Source organism: Molothrus ater, chromosome 15 (genome assembly GCF_012460135.2).
Source record: "Molothrus ater isolate BHLD 08-10-18 breed brown headed cowbird chromosome 15, BPBGC_Mater_1.1, whole genome shotgun sequence".
Lineage (NCBI taxonomy): Eukaryota > Metazoa > Chordata > Aves > Passeriformes > Icteridae > Molothrus > Molothrus ater.
In genome coordinates this window covers 21,778-40,859 of record NC_050492.2, presented here as the reverse complement: position 1 = coordinate 40,859, position 19,082 = coordinate 21,778, and the positions used below count along the sequence as shown (strand labels likewise).

The 19,082-nt window shown below is 45.3% G+C and overlaps 2 long non-coding RNA genes across 3 annotated transcripts; one reads left to right on the top strand and one right to left on the bottom strand.

Moving 5' to 3' along the window:
- Positions 1–588: 588 nt before the first annotated feature.
- On the bottom strand, positions 589–4,855 carry LOC129046839 (uncharacterized). The gene is made up of 2 exons (XR_008508643.1): positions 4,397–4,855; positions 589–4,004 (listed from the first exon to the last, which is right to left on the bottom strand). It is a non-coding gene; the product is annotated as an uncharacterized LOC129046839 (long non-coding RNA).
- Positions 4,856–5,243: 388 nt separating this feature from the next.
- On the top strand, positions 5,244–11,465 carry LOC118692312 (uncharacterized). Of its 2 annotated transcripts, none has more exons than XR_004981132.1 (2): positions 5,244–5,502; positions 8,834–11,465. It is a non-coding gene; the product is annotated as an uncharacterized LOC118692312 (long non-coding RNA). The 2 variants fall into 2 exon arrangements; XR_004981131.1 differs by having other exon boundaries at positions 5,244–5,526.
- Positions 11,466–19,082: the final 7,617 nt, after the last annotated feature.

Sequence of the window (19,082 nt, the reverse complement as noted above, 5' to 3'; positions counted from 1 at the left end):
GAAGTCATTACAAAGGACTCGAGCAAGAAGAAAAAAAAAAATATTAAACCATGTTTCCCTTCATTTTGGTGGCAAGAACTTGTAAAAGGGTGAGCATTTTTATTGAACCAATGACTGCTCTTATGCCTCCTAGATCCAGTGACATGGAATCATGTACATATTCATTTTTATAATAGTGTGAGAGCATGTATGAACTTGAGCTGACCTTAAAGAGGAATGCAATGGCTAATACATAAGCTGTGCTTCAGTGGCTTGGTAGGATAGGTCAGAAAAAACCCACTCATGTTCCCACTGATGAGAACATCAATTTGAAGAACTTCTATGACAGTAAGGATAGCATAGCTCCTTCTAGAGGCACTAAGTCATGAAGTTTAAAAAATGAAATTTCCTCAGCATTTCAATTTCACAGAAAATGAGAACTATATTTCTTTCATCCCCCCAATTCCTTATATACTAGTTTTCATTCAACCTTCAGTTAATTCACTGAGGCATTCATTTGTCTGAACTTAGTATATACCTTAAGACAAAGTACTTTGTTTCTTTATGTTGCAGTAATTACATCAGACAGAATTTATTGAAAATACTCTCTTCATTTTTTTTATCTTTTTATTAAATGGCTCTAATAACATATACATACCTCATACTTATTTTTTTCATCCCAAAATCTATTTGCCTCAGTATAATAAGGTTTAATGATCTGGCACCTAACAGTTTTGTGACAAACTGTCTTTAGCTTGGTGCAGGCAATATGAAGCAAAGCACCTCCAGCCAGCAGCCAGTGGCTGGAGGATGACTGATTCTTAACTAAATCAGTAATCCTATTCTACTTTTCACACCCTGTCAATTTTGAAGTACAGGCAAGTTGATTTATGCAGCAGACATTGAAATTCTCAGAGAGCAGGAAAAATATTATATACTTGTACATCATAATGAGCTATAACAACTTGTTCTAGTTTGGAAACTTAAATTCTGATGACAGCACAAAGACTGCACAAAGACTTACATAAACAAAGTCAAGCAGGATAGGGAAGCACAGGTCAGGCTTCCTCACAAACTCCTTTTACCTTCATCAGTCTTTTTTGTTTGTTTTACACACATAATGGTTGCTGAAGCTTTTGGACAGATGGTAAAGCCCTTTTCCAATTAAATCACAATTAAAGTGATTGAAGCTCATCTACAGTTTTGAATCATTCTTGTTTAATGCATTAAATATTTTCTTGATTTGAAAACTACAGTGTGTATCAATATCTGTATGATTTTGTGAATAGTTTTATACCTACCCTTCCAATTACATTTATGACAGATGCAAGGCTGCACACAGACCCAAGCATGGCTGTGAATGGCCTGATTCTAATAATGACTAAAGAGAAAACCTCTTATAGATGAAAAACTGTAAATGGCTTTTAGACAAACATTTGAAGAAGTGTGTCATAGTTGCCCTGGGAGGAAGAATCCTGAGACTTTTATGATACAGAGCAATAAAATTCAATACAGGTGTCCTGGTTTAGGGCAAATTTGGGAGAAAACCTCCAAAAGGAGGCCCCTCCAGAAAGCAAACCCACACAGCCCCTCCCCCCAACCGTGTTCGGGAAGGATTCCTTCGAGAGAAGTGGAAAGAACCTGTTTATTTAACAGGCACAGCACCCCCCAGCACACAAAAGGAACAATACCAGATGACACCACTCTGTCACCACTCTGAAAAAGATTACAATTTCAGAAAGTCTCTCTTGGGGGTGGTCTCTCTGTTATCAGTCCCTCCGGTGCTGGGGCAGCTGCTGCAGCCACAAGGTGCAAACTCTCGGTGTTTCCCAGGTCCCAGTCCAGAGCAGGTTTGAGTAGGTCCAAAAAAGGAAAAGTCAAAAACAGTCCAGGGAAAATTCGGACTGCTTAGCTAAACTAACTAATGAGCAGAAGCAAAAAGCAAGAGCAAAGCAGGAGCAAAACAGAAGCAAGAGCAAAAGCAAAGCAAAAAGCAAAAGCAGCACTGTGTACTGCCCTGTCTGTGTGTCCCATCAGCCGTGGGGGAGCAGCTGATAGCAAAACCAAAACAAAACATTCAATCTTAAGAGCCAGTCTTGAAGGCACAGAACATAATATCCAACATAAACAGAACTCTCGAATGGGGATACAAGCATCATAATGTTAACCTAGGACAACAGGCTACAATAATTTGGTTATATAATTTCTAAATTTGTAGACATCTGTGAGAAATTTTTGTAAGTTGCTCTGACTCTTGAAAATTCCACTAATAAAAAGATGAATGATACTTATTGTTTAAAATTCATCATTCAGCAAAACACTGAGTAGACATAATATCCTGTAATCAGGGATTAATCATATGTGTAGGGCTACAGTGTAATCAAAACAGTTTGTAAGTTACCCTCAGGTGAAATCTGTTCATTTGGGAAAAGCCACAAATGTTTACAACTAGTTTGAATTTGGAAGTTCAGATTAACTTAAATTTATTTTTAACCCTATGACCTGTAATCACTAGGTCTCAGAATACTTTGGAAGCAATAACAAGGTAAGTGCCAAAGAAGATGGTATTTTCCCTAGCTGCCAGCTGAAGAGCACTGATGCTAGAAAATTGATGCACTCAGTTTCTTGCTGCATCAACTGACAGAAACAGTCTACTACTCTATCTACCGTATCTACAGAGAATTTAAGGAAAAGCACTAGTAAATTACAGATGATTGAGAAACAGCATCCCTTTCCAAACAGCCCAGCAATGTGGTATGTTAGCAGAATCACAAACAGAGAATAATATTTCCCCGCTTTTGTACTACTTTATTTTGCAAGTGAAATTTCAGGCACTTCAGCAAACAGAGGTGCCTGGTGAGATTTTTAAAGTAGATGGTAGCTGCTTACTTCCCTGAGTTCCTCTGTGATCTACTAAGTAGTCCTTCAGCAATTGCAGCTGACACACACTTAGAGGAGGGAGTGGAATGCTTTCTCTGAGGACGCACAGCAACAGTACTCTGAATCATTAAGCACCATACTCCTCAACAGTACCACAAATATACCTACTTTTGTAAAAAAGCAGTCAACACCCTGTCACACTGGCCTTTTTCAAGGCCCTAACATGGCCTTTAAGTGAATGTTCCTTTGTACATCAGCTAGTACTCATCACCTGAATTAACTGAGCATATTGTGAACTTTGCGCACTTGTTCACAGACAAGTACATTGTAGGGCAGGAATAATGATAATAAGATTTTTGGCTTTGCTTCACAGGTACTTTTCTGCCAAGGGCATTCCCATCTTTTTTTAATCCTGAATAAAGCTTTGGAAAGCTGAGTTTCACAAGAACTGGTTCACATTTTGATTATTCTCACCTTGGAGTTTCCCTTGGGACCAAAATCAGGGGGTAAATCCACACAGCTTTGAACGGCCACAAGATCCCAGATATCCAATCTCCAGTTTCTGCAGGATTGATTCATTGAAGCATTTCAGGGTTAGTTCAGCAAACTTTAGGTTTTGGTGATTTCAGGATCAAAAAAAGAAACCTGTGACAAAGAAACTAAACTAAAGCTGGCTAAAAGTGGTCCCTGCTGATGACTCATTAAAACAACTCATTCAAAAGGAGGCAGGATTGATTCAATTCTCACAAACACATCTTGCCAAGATCAGAGCTCTCTGCCCACCGAGGACACAGCAACCAGCAGGGACCTTTCTCTCACTCTCCAGCACAGACCGCCTTCCTCCACATCCAGGGAACTGCAGCCACTCAGAGAACACCAACTTAGTCCTGGGCTGGCACAGGAGAGGGGCAAGGAATATTTTTAAGTCATTCCAACCTCAATGCTATCCAGACCTGGGAAAAAGCACTTCCCACCACTCTTGGAATTTTCTTCCCTGTCTCTTCCAGCTTTGGAAGGTTTCTGTGGGAGCTGGAATTATTGGTGCAGTTCAGTAGCTGCACATCCCTAAAGCAAGGGAATCCTTGGGAACATGGAGCTTTCCTCATGCATTTCACTTCTTTATGCCAAATATTTTCCCCATTTATCTAGAAAGAAAAAAAGGGAAAATAAGGAAGACAAATTAATTCTGACACAAGAAATGTTGATTATCCCACTACACTTCTGCTACTCTAACAAATCCACTTAACATTAAATATAAAATATTTTACTAAGAATTTTAAGGACACAACACTTCGAACTCAAAAACTATGCAGGTTTACTGTGTCAAGGACTTTCACACTCAGGGAACTGACTGCCCCAGATATAAACACCACATTTTATACAAATCTGATATTAATTCTATTCGGCTACAGCATTAGAGCTGTTTTCACACACATACACGAAAGGCTGCTGCAAGTTGTTATTTCAGCAGCTCCCGGGGACGTTAACAGCACCCCACCTCCCACCTGGCTGAGTCTGGACTCCACCCCGTACTCACCGAGAGTTGTGGGAAGTGGCAATTTCCACCTGCTCTCCCTGCCGGGGAAACCCTGCCTACCGTTCTGGCACCCGCACCTCTCACCTTCTGGTAAAGAGCAGCTGCATCCTCCCGCCGCCTGCTCCCGGATGCAGGCAGCTGCCGCCCTGTGGGCAGGGGGGGTGACTCAGGTAGCTCCATTGACTGTTCTTCCTCGATGCTTTTGTGTTTTCCTCTATTTCCCCGGGCCGGGCGGGAACAGAGAAGTGCGGGAATGTGCTGGGGACTTTGAGTCAGAAGCGGCACAGCGCGACAGAGACGCAGGTGTCCCTGCCGCTGCCTGACTCTGCCCGTGCCGTTGACACCACAACCCGCGTCCCCACATCGGGAAAGTCCACGGAAAATCCCATTGAAAGCGCTGGATCAGCATCAGCACTGGAGTCGTGTTCAGGCAGCGGAAAAAACGCCTGTCTGAGAAGCGAGAACCGGCCGCGGCACCACTCGCCCCTACCCAAAAGCGCGTGCGCAAGATGCTGCGCACATTATCTTTGGTGTGGTATCACGTGACTTCCGTCCTTACCCGCCATCTATGTCCCGTTTCACGTGACTTCCATCCTTAGTAGCCATCTTTTGTCGTACATCACATGACCATTTCCATACTCGCCATATTTTTCCTATATCACATGACTTTTCTCCTGTATCACATGACTACTGCCCTTATATCCCATCTTTTGTCCTGTATCATGTGACTTCTTCCACAGCCGCCATTTTTTTGTCCTGTACCACATGATTTCTGCCCCTATGCTCCATCTTGTGTGCTGGCGGAAGCCACTTCCGGCCAAGTTGCCATCTTTGGTGAGGTGCTCTGGAAAACAGAGCTTTGGCCGTAGCTTCCGCTGCCTGATTCCGACACCGATCCCGTGCTTTCAGAGCAATTTCCCGTGGCATTTCCCCATTTTGGGGGACGGGTGATGGGATTAGCGGCGCCCGGGGCGAGCAGGACACGCGCGGGTGATGCCAGGCGAATGCTGCTCCATCCTTGCCACGCCTCTAAGGACCGTCTGATGCTAAGTGGCACGCTTGTGGTGGTGTAGTGGGTTAGGTCTCAGACTGCTAACCTAGAACTTGTGAGTTCTAGTCCTGGTGTCATGGTAAGGGGTGGAATTAAGGGGAGGGCACAGTGGCATAAAGGGAAGGGTTAGGGGTGGGATAATGGGCGTTTGGTGAGGGTTATTGAAGTTGTAAGGCATGGGATTAGGGTCCAGGTCAGGCCTTGAATAGTTAGTCTGGCTAGTGGACAGATGTCTTTGAGAGCTTGAAGAAGTGCAGCTGAAGAAGGAAATCTGCTGTTTTTGAGGATCTCATGTTTCTTTTGAGATAGAAGGTCTAGATTATTCTCAGACAAAAGCACAAGAGATAATGAACACTAATTACAGCAAGGGAATTTCCAACTGAGTATAGAGAAAACATTTTCTCAGTGAGAGTGAAGTTATCCTGGAACAGGGACGGATTGACCAAGATCTGCTGGAATGTCCATGCTTGGTGATATTTAAAACTCATGCAGACAAGGCTCTGAGCAATCAACCTACTGTGAAGCTAGAGCAAGAGCTTGGAGCAGAGACTGCAGAGATTGCAAAGATCCCTTCCTGCCTAAGCCTTTCTGTGCTCCTGTGGCTTAGTAGAGCAGGGTGGATTTCCCATGCAACAGGGATTTGGTTTGCAAAGCTACCTGTATTGGCTGTGTGTGTTTGTCTTGTAGGGTTGTAGTGTCCAGAAAGGGTTTTATGCCTGGCAGTGAGACTGCTGGGCTGTGCTTGGCGGGAGGAGCATGAGGAACCACACTGCTGGGAAGGTTTGAGTCCTGCTGCTCTGGCATTGTGCTCCAGGCTTGATCTACCCTCTCAGGCACCAGGGACAAGGGTATATGTCTCACCTCTCTGTCATTTCCACAGTTATGAGCTCCCTGTGATTATCTGGAACACGGATGATGTGATCCTTGATTATGTCAATCCAGTAACAGGAGAGCTTCTAGCAACATCTCTGTGAAAAGGTCTGGTGGGAGCCTGGCTGCCCTGCTCCCTGCCATGGCCCACACACTCACTTTCCTCCTGTGAACCTCTACTCCTCCTTGCCTTGGTGTGAGGTGCCCCCTCCAGTCCTCTGTATGTGCAACTGTAACCTCAGAGATGTTGTCCGCTTGTTTCTCTGGTTTGACCCTTCCCTGCTACTCCATGGGGTTCATTACTTCCATCCTTCTGCTCTGCCTTTGAGGCTGGCTGATAAGGTTAGAGGGTAACTGAGCTTCCTCTACAGCTGGATAAAAGGTCTTGACCATGGCAAACAGAAGACAGATGTTCACTTTAACTCCTTGACTGGGGAAGGCAATTTCAACCGGAGGTTCATCTTCTGCTTCAATTATCTCCCAACTGAGGAGATAATTTGCAAGAAAAAGGACTGTCTTCTCCATGGACGAGTCAGAGTTTCAGGAACCAGTTGTTCTGGTTCTCCAGATCTGGGATTATGACAGGATTTCAGCTAATGACTTTCTAGGTATGGTGTTACCTGCTGGAAGTGGGGTGACCTGTCCCTTACCTGGCTGAAGCATTTCCCTGGGGTTCAGCTCTCTGAGAAGGGACACTAGGACCATCAGATGAAACTCTTCAGCTCAGCAGTCATCTAGGCTGGTTTTTCACACCTGAGCTACAGACAAAGCCCGGAGATAGGCACCTCTCCTACACAGACATGTAGTGCTTGCATGCTTGTCCCAGGGCTTTGGTGTATTTTTTCAGGACCTGTCATGTCACAGGACTTCCAGGTTCTGCTTCCTCACAACCTTTCCAATAAACTTGCTTGTTTTCCATGCTCTTACTTAGATATGCAGATCTCAAAGTCTGAGCCTAAGAGCATTTTTCCCAGGACCTTATGTTGTAGGTACAGGGATAACCTGTGTGAGACTATTGACAACCTTTGTGAGACTATTGGCACTTGAGTTGCAGCATCCCCATTGCTGGGGGCTCAAAACTCCATGGATGCTCTGGTACTTCCTGGTGATCAGACCTGCTGAACTGTGCATGCAGCAAGGCCTGGTGACAAAACAGAGCTAGTGACGATACCCCACACATTATGCTTATGCTAGCACAAGTACTGCTGATTCTCTCTGACTTCTGCTGCCATCCCCAAGCTTATAACGCTGTGTTCAGTTGTTCCTCCCTTCTTCAAATGTTAACCTGCCTATTAGAAAACAGCCATTTTTCCCTACTATCTCCTGGGCACGTCTAAACTCCTTATACTTCAACGTTTCGTAGTGTATTTCAGCACCTTTACTGCATGAGGCACTTCCAGTGGTTTAGCCATGAACTGAGGCACTGAAAAAAGCATTAACAATGTCAATTATTTCTGGCAAGTATAATCTCAGGAACTTCTAGATAGTAATGGGCTTCTGCAGGGTCTATTGCAATCTCCTGCCCCAAGCAGGGCTGGATGCACTGTAGGTTAAGTTGCTCAGGACGTTTTTTTGGTGGGTTTTGATCATCTCCAAGGATGGATTCCTAGCACCCTTCTTCGACCCTTTTCCTGGCTGTACCTTTCTCACAATTCTCAGATTTTTTACTTGCAGCATTTTGTGTCTGTTTCCTTAGGTGCTTTCATTATCCATTTCTGAGAAGAATCTAGCTCCATCTGCTCTGTAGCTTCCTCTAGGCTGTGAGGAATGTTGACTTCTCTGCTCTGAGCTGAACATATGTGTCTCTCACGCCTCTTGATGTGGCACCTACTACAGACTTGACTATCTCAGCCACTAAACACTATTTAGTTGACATCTTTCTTGTATTAGGGATCCAAAACTGGGCACAGTATCCAGATGCAGTCTCACTTGGAAATGAGCAGAGAACACTCACGTCCCTTGTCTGTTTTTACCAGTACAGATCAGGATGTGGTAAGATTGTTTTTTCACAAGGGCTCGGTGCCAAAGTGGGACAGGAACTCATTCTGAGCAGAACAGAGGCACAAGGCCAAACAGGGAGATGAACTGAGGCTGTTGCAGACCTTAGACAAACCTGAAACCTTTAAAGCGTTTATAATTTTAAAGCATTATCATTTTATAATTTTAATTGACATCTCCAGGAATTAGAGAGGAAGATGAGCTTGGACATGTGAGGAGAGCAGGGTGGGACATGATAGAAGGGTAAAAATAACTCACCATATGAATTCACCAAACAGCCCTTATCAAAAACAAGAAGAGACCTGGGGCTTCTGCCTCTTAGTCTCTTAACTCCTGAGCTAGTTCTTTCTTATGCAGAGTTTCAGGTTCTCCATCTGTAAATGTGCAGGGTTCTGTTAGATAATTGCAGCAGCTGGGACCTACTCGTGGCACTTGGTAGTGTGGCAGAGACAGCCAAATGTTGTGTGGGGCTGACCTCAGAGTTTTACCATGTGGTCTCTTCTTCCTTGTGCCTGCAGGCTCCATCAAGCTGAAGCTGCCTGACATGGTGTGGGCAGCCAAGAGCTCTGAGCATTGTACCATCAAAATGAAGAATGCAACACCTCAATTCTCCATCTTCCAAAATAAGTGCATAAGGGGCTGGTGGCCCTTCATCAAACTCAGAGATCAAGAAGATGACAAGAGAGAGGAAAGGGAGTTCAAGAAGAAAAAGAAATGGAGCATCTCAGTCAAACCAGAGGACATGGAATTCACAGACCCCAGGTGGGAGCAAGTACCTCCTGATGGTAAGATGGGGAGCTGGCACTGTGAGCAGAGCCAGTGTTTTGCTCCACCTTGATATGGCAGTCTGTCCTACATGCACAACCTACAAGGGCAGCAGTGACCCAGCTTCTACAGTGTGGCCGCAAGCTTCTGCTTATCCTTTCAGGACAGCCCCCACAAGTTCCGGCATGCGAGCTCCAGCAGGGGGGCACCCTCTCAGCTTAGCGTTCGCAGAGAGAGTACTAAAGGCTTGAAGCCTATGTAGTTGCAGAGACTTTGGGCCACAAGAGGCAGAAGAAGAAAGCTGGACTCTGGTCATGGCTGCAAACCAGGTTTATTGTAAGACAACAAACCCAGGGGAGACCAGACTGCCAAACTGGGGAAGGGCTGACAAGGGTTTTTAAAGGAAGGTGGGAACAGGGGTGGAGCCTGCCACCAACCAATGGAGGTACAGGGGGGAGTGGAGAAAGGGAGAAGGACACCTTTGGAGGACCAATAGGGGATATCTTGGGGAGGGCCCCTGAGCCAATCACTCGATGCCCTGAAGAGAAGTTTCCAGATGGAGAGGATGGGTTGCCGAGTGATGGAGAGTACCAGGGAGGGACATGAGGAGAGGACACATAGGTTGCCAGGATAACTGGGGAGCAGACAGGGTAACTGACACACACTGGGGAGGAGGAGACAAACGGGCAGAATCATTACATACTTAAAGAGGGGGAAAACGGAACAATCCAAAATACAAGGTAGAACTTATCATAATTATAACTTCAAAAGCACAACACAACACTACAGGATCCTGAAGACTTCTTCCATCTACTGCTTATCCAGCACTTGTCTACCCTGAAGAACCAGCTGCCGTGGTTTGCAGGGATGTCTGACTTAAGGTATTCCTCTGAGCTTCTCATAGAAGTTCCATTAGGGGAGCTGTCTTTGTTTAGGAATTTAGTGTTCCCACTGAAACACCCCAGATCATGTTCTCCTTGCTCATTTGTACTCCAAAGCAAGAAGAGTATGGCTCCCCGTCAGCCAGTCAGGACAGCAGCAGAAGCCTGTCCTGGGGTCTCTGCCAGCCCAAGACAGACAAGTGCCAACTGACCAGGGACAGACTCGCTCCTGATACCCCTGCTACTGGACCACTGTGTGTGCCCAAGGGTGAATTTTGCTCAGTGCCACTCTGGGGTAGGCAGACAAATCAGGTAGTTGGGGAGTTCATTAAAATACAATTCCTTGTCTCCAAAACATTTAGTTTCTTACCAGGCCAGTTTCCACTGGCTATGAAGTAACACTCTGTAGCCAACGGAGAAGAAAGCTCTGAGCCATCTGTAAGTGGAAGTGGGAGAAAAATACCCAATTGTGGCAGGACCTGTGGTCAGCGGACTGGTCTGTGAAGCAATGCATTCGACTGTGGCTCAGACATATTATCCCTCCAGGGTAAGGTGGAAGCAGAGGTCCAGCTGCTGACTGTGGAGGAGGCTGACAAAAGTCCTGTTGGCTCAGGCCGAAAAGGGCCAGAACCCCTGGAAAAGACCAAGTGAGGAATTTTGCTTCACAAAACTTACATATGATGTGAGACTTTCATAATAAAACATTCTCCTATCATCAGTTTTTGGATTTCAGTTATCATTAAAGTCATGGTTGCACAATTCTGCAGACAATGAGGCTGTCCTCCAGGCCACTGGGTCAAACATCTTAAAAAAGTAAGCAAGAGGCTGCAGTGTTCCCCTGTGTTCCATACTGAATCCTTTTAGTATGGTCCTGTTTAACAGCCACATGTAATTAAAATTCTTTTTCCCTGTTGGGAAGGGCTAGAGCAGGAGCTTCAGTTAGTCTGCCTTTTGTTTTTTTCTAACACTTTAAAATTCTGCTTTCCTTCTGGTGTCCATTCATACAGTTTCTTAACTGGCAGGACAGGAATATTATAGGCAGGCATACATGGCTCTAAAAGACCTGCTTTTAACAGGGACTCAGTAACAGGCAGGACTCAATCCCTTCTCTCCCTGCCTTGAAAGAAGGATATTGTTTTTTAGACACCACTTATCCTGGTTGCTTCAAAGTAGTTTAGAGAGGCTCCATAGTTCATTTTCCAGATTTCCCTGGGACTGCCCATACTTGCAGGTTTACTGCAGCATAGACCTTTTCGGACATTTGATACAAACTTACAATAGGGCTAGTTTCTGTATCACTTTTTAAAATGTTATTTTGTATTCCCAATGTAGCCAGCAAATCCCTTCCCAGTAACTTATAATTACAAGTAGGAACAAACAGAAATTCTTGCATTTAGAACCTAACCCCCACATGTACTAATCAGCGTAGAATGAAACACATTCCCACCTCTGTTCCATTTATCCCCTGAATAATTAAAGAACTTCTTGACAATTTTTCCCTTTACAGATTGTGAAAAATGTGTATTTTATGATTGGCTTTTCGTAAATATTAAAATGAATGTTATATGTGTTATGTTAGAAAGTTATGCTGTATTAATTTTTTTTAGTGTGTTAAATATAGTTTAGGTTATAACATAATGTTAAAATAGAAACTATGTATGTGAACTATTTTTTTAAGAAAGGAATGAGGTAATCACACCAGATAGCAGCCACAGGACACCTAAATATTTCAGAGCAAGAGAATTTATTGCTCTCTTATCAGAAGAAACAAACTTCTTCCTGCCTCACTCAGACTTGAAGATGCCGTTAGGATTAAGAGAAAGAAGTTGATGATGACCAGAAGGAATCCTGTGTTTGAATGGAATTTATGCATCATGTATGAGATGTATGAATATGCAACAGGTTATTGTTTTTAAGGGATAATCCTCTGTTAACGCATGTCGTTTTTTGGGCTTATGTTGCCCAGAAAAAGGTACCTGGATGTCCGTAACTCTTAGTTTCTGTTGTCTCATATTGTCCTAATCCAAATTGCCCAAAATTTTTATTACTCTAATTATATTGCTATTTTTATAGCTATTTTATTACTATTAAACTTTTAAAATTTTTAAAACAAGTGATTGGTGCTTTTCACAGGGATAAAATTCAAAGCAGATTGAGAGGCCCCTGTGTCTATCAGGAAACACCTCCTACCTGTCCAGACACACCCTAAATGTTATCATGGGCTGTACTGTGCTGTGTCTCTGACACCCCTAACAATCCATCTCCATTCATCGTTTGACTTGATCTTCCCGAGGATCCAGTTGTTTCTGCAGACATTCTCACTTCCAGTGTCCCTGCAGATAGTACACTGATTCCTTCCAAGATGCTCTTTTGGGTGGACTGTCCCCTGCTGAGGAGGGAATCACTCTGCCCCGTCCTTGTGGCAAAACTCATCCTTTCTGTCCTGGGGGCCCCCTTGGGCCCTGTAGTATATCCCTCTGCAGCAGTAAGAACGCTGCCATCCCCTTTCTCTTCATCTTTTCCTCATCCCTTCTTAGATACACTTGCTGTGTCTTTCTAACCAGTTCATCCAGGGGCTTATTCTGCCCTTCCTCTAGCCCCCACCCCAAGTGTCTGTGGGTGCTTGTCAGGTTTTGAGTGGGAGGAAATTCAGGGAAGTGATGCAAAGCTTTTTGTGTAACTGACAGTCCGTTGAACCACTGAGAAGCTGGACATGCCTCTGTGAAAGACGCATGTTAAAGACAAAAAAAAGCCAGGAACTCTCTTTTCTGGTCGGCAAAGAGGTAACAGGCCCCAGCCCCGGCCCACGTCTTGGCCAGGCCAGGCTGGGCGGTCCTGCCGCGGGCTGTGCCCCTTCCCCCTCCCCAGGCTGTCCGCCGCCCCCCATCGGCCCCGTTCTGGCCAGGCTGGGTGACAGAAGCTGCCAGGCAGGAATGGGGGGAGGCTGCAGAGGACTTGCAGGGTACTTCTTACTGGCAGCTTTAGATTTGGAGAAATCCAGCAAAGATCTGGGTATCAGATGAAAGGTGGTCTTTGGGGCTCTAAGGACTTGCAGAGTCCTAGTTGCTGGCAGCTTTAGTTTGGAAGAATCCAGCACAGTTTGCAAATTTCTCGCTTGGCACTGCCCTGCCTGCCAGGCCAAGTGGCCACAAATGAAGGCCATTTTCCATGGGAAAAATGTACTTTACCCAGGGTCTGAGTAATATGTTCAAGGTGGCCTTTGAGGCTCTAAGTACTTGCAGGGTCCTAGTTGCTGGCAGCTTTAGTTTTGGAAGAATCCAGCAAAGATTGCATAATTCTAGCTTGGCTCCCCACTTTCTGCCAGGGTGAGTGGCTGCAAACGGAGGCCATTTCCCATGGGAAAAAGAAGTCCTTTCCCCAGGGTCTGCGAATCAAATGAAAGGTGGCTTTTGGGGCTCTAAGGACTTGCAGGGTACTACTTACTGGCAGCTTTAGATTTGGAGAAATCCAGCAAAGATTGCAAATTTCTTGCTGGGCACCACCCTATTGGCCAGGGCGAGAGGCCACAAATGGAGGCCATTTTCCATGGGGAAAATGAAGTCATTGGCCCAGGGTCTGGGTATCAGATGAAAGGTGGCATCTGAGGATCTAAGGACTTAGAGGGTCCTAGTTGCTGCCAGCTTTAAGTTTGGAAAAATCGAGCAAAGATTGCATAATTCTAGCTTGGCTCCCCATTTTCTGCCAGGGTGAGTGGCTGCAAACGGAGGCCATTTCCCATGGGAAAAAGAAGTCCTTTCCCCAGGGTCTGCGAATCAAATGAAAGGTGGCCTTTGGGGCTCTAAGGACTTGCAGGGTACTACTTACTGGCAGCTTTAGATTTGGAAAGATTGCAAATTTCTTGCTGGGCACCACCCTATTGGTCAGGGCGAGTGGCCACAAATGGAGGCCATTTTCCATGGGGAAAATGAAGTCATTGGCCCAGGGTCTGGGTATCAGATGAAAGGTGGCATCTGGGGCTCTAAGGACTTGCAGGGTCCTAGATGCTGGCAGCTTTAGTTTTGGAGAAATTCAGTAAAATTTGCCAATTTCTAGCCTGGTCTCCGCCCGGTCCGTCAGGGCAAGATGCTGCAAACGGAGGCCATTTTCTGAGGGAAAAAGAAATCCTTTCGCCAGGGTCTGGCAATTATTTGAAAGGTGACATTTGGGGGTCTAAGTATTTGCAGGGTTCTACTTTGCTGTCAGCTTTAGTTTTGGAGAAATTCAGTAAAGGTTGCCAATTTCTAATGTGGCGCCACCCTGTTGGCCGAAGCAAATGGCCTCAAACGGAGGTTAGTGATTCTTTTCTTGTTTTCAACCACTCAAAGAGCATTAATCAAATCTATTCAGAAGTTCTTGATCTGCAACAGTGACAAGCACTAGGCTGGTAAGAGTCAGTGGGCATCAGCAGATCCCCTATGACAGCATGTGGCGGGCTATTCTGGCAGGACTGATGTTTGAGGGGCTCAAATTCTGTGAAATAGAACATTCGAGGGATGGGAAATATGGAAACAGATTTTGAATTTTCAACCCAACACAGTAACAAGTAATAAGGCAGGTAATTTTCTGTGGAAATTTCTTTAGCCCCAGTGTTGTGTATGATGATTACTCTTCCTACCTCCTTTCACCAGCTACCAGCGCAGACGCATTACTGCGCTTATGGACAGAAAACCAGAAGAAGGGATTTTTGACCAAAACACCTATCAGGACCTTAGAGTGTTTTTTGCTCCAAAATGTTTCAAGGCAGATAGAGAATCAATTCCTTTTTCGAGAGTGTGTTAAGAAGACAAGGTTGAAAGTTAAAAGCCATGGGTTCTATTTCTATATATGTTACTGTTTGAGCTTATTATCTTAGTCATGTATATATATATTTGGTAGTGTTTTTTCTTTTTTCATTTTCTTGTTTTCTTTTTCTTTTTCTTTTTCTTTTTTTTTTTTTTTTGATGCATCCTTGAGATAAAAGGCCAAAAGTACAGGAAAGTACTGTACGGTTAAAATACTTTTGAGATGCCTCATGCTGAAAAACTTGTAGCTGCTGCTAAGGCCCATTGGCCAATTCCTGCTTCATTTCTGAGAAGCTGTAAAATTCCCATCTTTATTTTAGTTCTTACGATCTGTTGTTATGGTGGAGATGCAAATTAAGAACAACCATTTTTGAATCTTTAGGGATGTATTCACCATTTTTGTAGCTGCCTTTTCAGTTTCTGAGCCACTAATGAAAAAAAGGAGACGTATCTACACTGTTTTCAACCTGTAGACCATCCACTACAGTCCATGTGCTCAGAGTCAAAGGCAAACAATCCTGTCTGGCCTCATTGGGAGGAGTTATTTGCATTCAAAATACTAGACTAGTATTTGATTTCCACCAGCAGAGTCCATTGGGCAGCTCCTATCATCTGCATTTCAATATTTAATCCTCCTCTATGTTTACTGTGCAAAGCTCTTTCAGAATGATGGTGGGCCCACTGTCTCACCAGCTGTGACGTTTGCAGCGAGTCTCCCACGGACAGGAGCTGTAAAAAAGACCCCACACTCAAAGGCCGACACCAGATCTTCTGCCCTAACAAACTTTTTCTCTCTCACAGAGTCTGGTAACAAACTTGAAAACATTGGCCGAGCACTCAACAGAGCTCACAAAACTGTTGGTGAAGAAAGCTCTTTGGTGCTTATGATTTCAATTGTTCCCATCAAACTACACACACCTTGCAATCACCACTTTCCTTCTCAGCTCTAGATACCACCGTAAGCCTTCAATCTCTCAGAGTCAGCATCCAAATGGGATGGCACCAGGGACTGCTCACACAGTCCTAAAGCTACAAGGGACAAAAACCTGTCCTGCAGAGGCCTGGCCTCTGCATTCCCACTGACAGTTCAACAACTCTAACCCAGAGAACTGCCTATTGGGAAAAGCCTTTCAATTCACTGAGACCACCCAAAGTGGCCACCCAAACTTTGCCAAAGGGAGGAGGAACTAGAAGCCCATCTCAAAAGAAATGGCATCCCCTCCTCCAAAATCCAAAGCATCCAGGGCCTGATCCTCTACAAAGGTGTCAGACCACTGCTATTGGGCATTACCTGTGCGGGGCACTAGCTAGGCTGCACACCAAGACCCAGCGCAGCTCTTTACCTTGTCCAAAAGAAGTGTGCTGGCAGAATTTCAAGAAGGCTGCCTTGAGAAAGTGGAAAACACATGCCAAATGGATTCTTTCAGGAAGGAGACTGCCTTCCAAAGATGGATACCGACTCCATGATTGTACAAATTGAGTCAGGGCTTCCAAACCAAATATGCCAGGATAGAAAGTTGCTGCCGCCCTTAAGCTGCACGACACAGCTTCTTATCTGCACCTCCAACACTGGGGCTAAGTTCTTTCCTTCCCATGAGAAAGCATTACTGTTCTTCTTCAGGAACTTACCAAGCAAAAGCTGTATACCATGTCCGGTACTGACTCAGTCCAACAATGGCTCCTACATAGAAGGGGCCAGTACAGAAATGTTGGATTATACCTCCCCACGATACCTTATCAGCTGCCCCACCAACATTGCGATCATATCTTTACTTCCCAAGCAAGGAAAGGCAGACTCCTGTAGTGTGATTTTTATACTTTGTAATACTTTGAAGAAGTGTTGTTTTGTTTCCCCATATTTTTCCCAAATGGTTTATCCCAGACTGTACTCCCCTCCCTTTACCTGTGAAATCCCTCTCCCTGGATGAGATCATCCTCAAACCCCCACCCTGGCTCTCTGTTAATCACTCAGGATCCCATCCCCTCCATCTAGAAGCTTCGCTCCAGGTCCTCGATTGATTAGCCAGAGGCTAGGGGTCAGCCCCCCAAGCCTTGCCCCATACACGGTCCTAAATGTCCCCCAGTACCCATCCCGTAGGGTCACTTATTGTTTAGTAAAATGTAATCTACTTTCGGTTTCCACCTCCTTTTAAATGTAACCTTGGCACATCTTCCAGAGCTCTCAGCAGGAGGCCCCCTAAGGTGCAGGAGCTCCCCAGAGCCCTTGAATAAACCCTTGGATTAACCCCTGCTAAGAGTCGGCCCTTTATCATCTACTGATGTCTCTGGTGTCTCTTCTGCTGCAAAAGCAACTAGCCTAGGTGCCCTCAGTACCCTCAGGGCACGAGAGATTGTCTCCCTGCTGTCGGACGTGTTGGGGTTGCCCCCCAGTGTCCGCCAACTCGGGACTGGCCGAGGGTTCCTGAGAGGCACGCCAGAGGGACAGAGACAGCACTCCAAGTCACTTGGCTTTGCTTTGCCTCCAATAGGGCAGGCTAGTTTTCCTAGCCTACCCGACCCTAGCTTTGCTTGCTTGCCTATGTCTGCCTTGCCTGGCCCTACAAATAACTTCCTGGCTTTGCTTTGCCTTGTCTACCACTCTTTGCCTTGCCTTCCATGCAGGTAAGGCAATGCAAAGCAAGTGTAGGCAATTGTAGGCAAGTCAAGGGACAGGTTGGCAAGACTGAAGCCGTGAGGGGAAAGCAAATGGAGTGGTAGGTGAGACAAGTCCCAGAAGTTAGAGACAAGGCTGGACATAGGAAGTAATGGTAATAGGAAGGGCTAGGCAAGGCCAAGCCCTATAGGAAAACTGCAGGCAGGTCAAAGGTTGGGCATGGGCATGCAAGGGAATGCAAAGCAATGGAGAATCAGCAGGACAAGGCAAAGAAACTGGTTGGTTGCCCAAAGCAAGGCAAGTGGCAGGTCCATTCAAAGATTGCTGGTACACAAAAGCGGCCCGGGCAGACCGTTCTGTCCAGCCTTGATCTTGCATAGGTCATGTCTAATCTGCACCTAAGACACTTGGGTTGCCTGCTTTCCTTTGTATGCAAAAGAACTGTCATTCTGCCCCTGAAGCCCAAGGGTGAAAGATGAACTTTGTGTCCAAAATTCAAGGCATGTAAGGATAGATGTCAGAAGAAAGCTGTCAGGACAGATCGGTGTGTTTTCAGGTGACATCTCCAGGCTTCCTCTCACATGCTCCTGAAACACTGGGGCCTTGAGAAAAAAAGCCAGTGGAAGCCTGGAGAATCCTAGGAGAAGCAGGCAGGGCAATGCAAGTTGAAGAGATTCCACAAAAAAGAGAGGTGGTGAATTCCAGGTGGGGGACTGGTGAGCAAGGTAATGCAAGGCAAGGAAGGGGTTCAAGGACAAGGCCAGACAAGTGGTGGCTTTGCCAGGCAACACAAAAGAGAGGGAGACAAGGCAATAAGAGTCCTAGAAGGAGAAGGAAATGAAAGATTGGAGCTGGACAAATGGGAAGGGAAAGAAGGATAGGTGAGCAAGTCAATACAAGGCACTGGGTTGGTATGAAGGGCAAGGGAAGGACATGCATGGGTCAGGAAGGCAAGGGAAAAGAAAGGAATTGTCAGCAATGACAAGAAATGCAAGATTGGGTAGGAAAGGCAAGGCAATGTGGGGGAGGGATAGGCAACACAATGGGTATCTTAACAGGAAATGTCCATGCACAGCAAGGCCGAAGGAGAAGTGGTAGAGAGGTCAAGGTGGGAAATAGGTGAGTGTGTGCAGCCAAGAAAGAAAGAAAGAAAGTGCGTAGCTCTCGTGTGTGTGTGTGTGTCTGTGTGTGTGTGTGTGTCTGTGTGAAGTTTGCAGGATGTAAAGCAAAGAAAGGTGTCTCTTGATTGTGGAGTGAATGGATGTTTTCGAACGTAAGTGGCAAGGTCCAAGCAACCTTTTCATCCTGGTACATCTGTGTCTGTGAGACATAGTCAGAAATGTCTCCTTTTAGATTCAGACTGCAAGCAGGACATAGAATGTGACTGTGTGAATAGCTGAGCAGGAAAGCACATCACATCAGCATGTTTCAACAGAAGCAGTTAGTGCGAGAAGGAGATGGACGTGTGGGACTCCAGCAATATGGCAATGCACTCAGCTGAGAAGCAAAGTGCAATGCCTCGGTGTATGCTCTGAAAATAAAAGGCTGCAAGGAAAAAGCAAGATTTCACAGGCCAGTGAAATCTTTCTGTCCTGGCACACTGAGCTGTTTGAAGGTGAACCGCTGTTTGGTTTCACTAAGGACTCGGAGACATGGAGAGGATGTGCTTGTCCATGTAGCTGAGAAGGAAAGTGAGAATCACCGGTACGTTTGGCAGAGTTTGTAG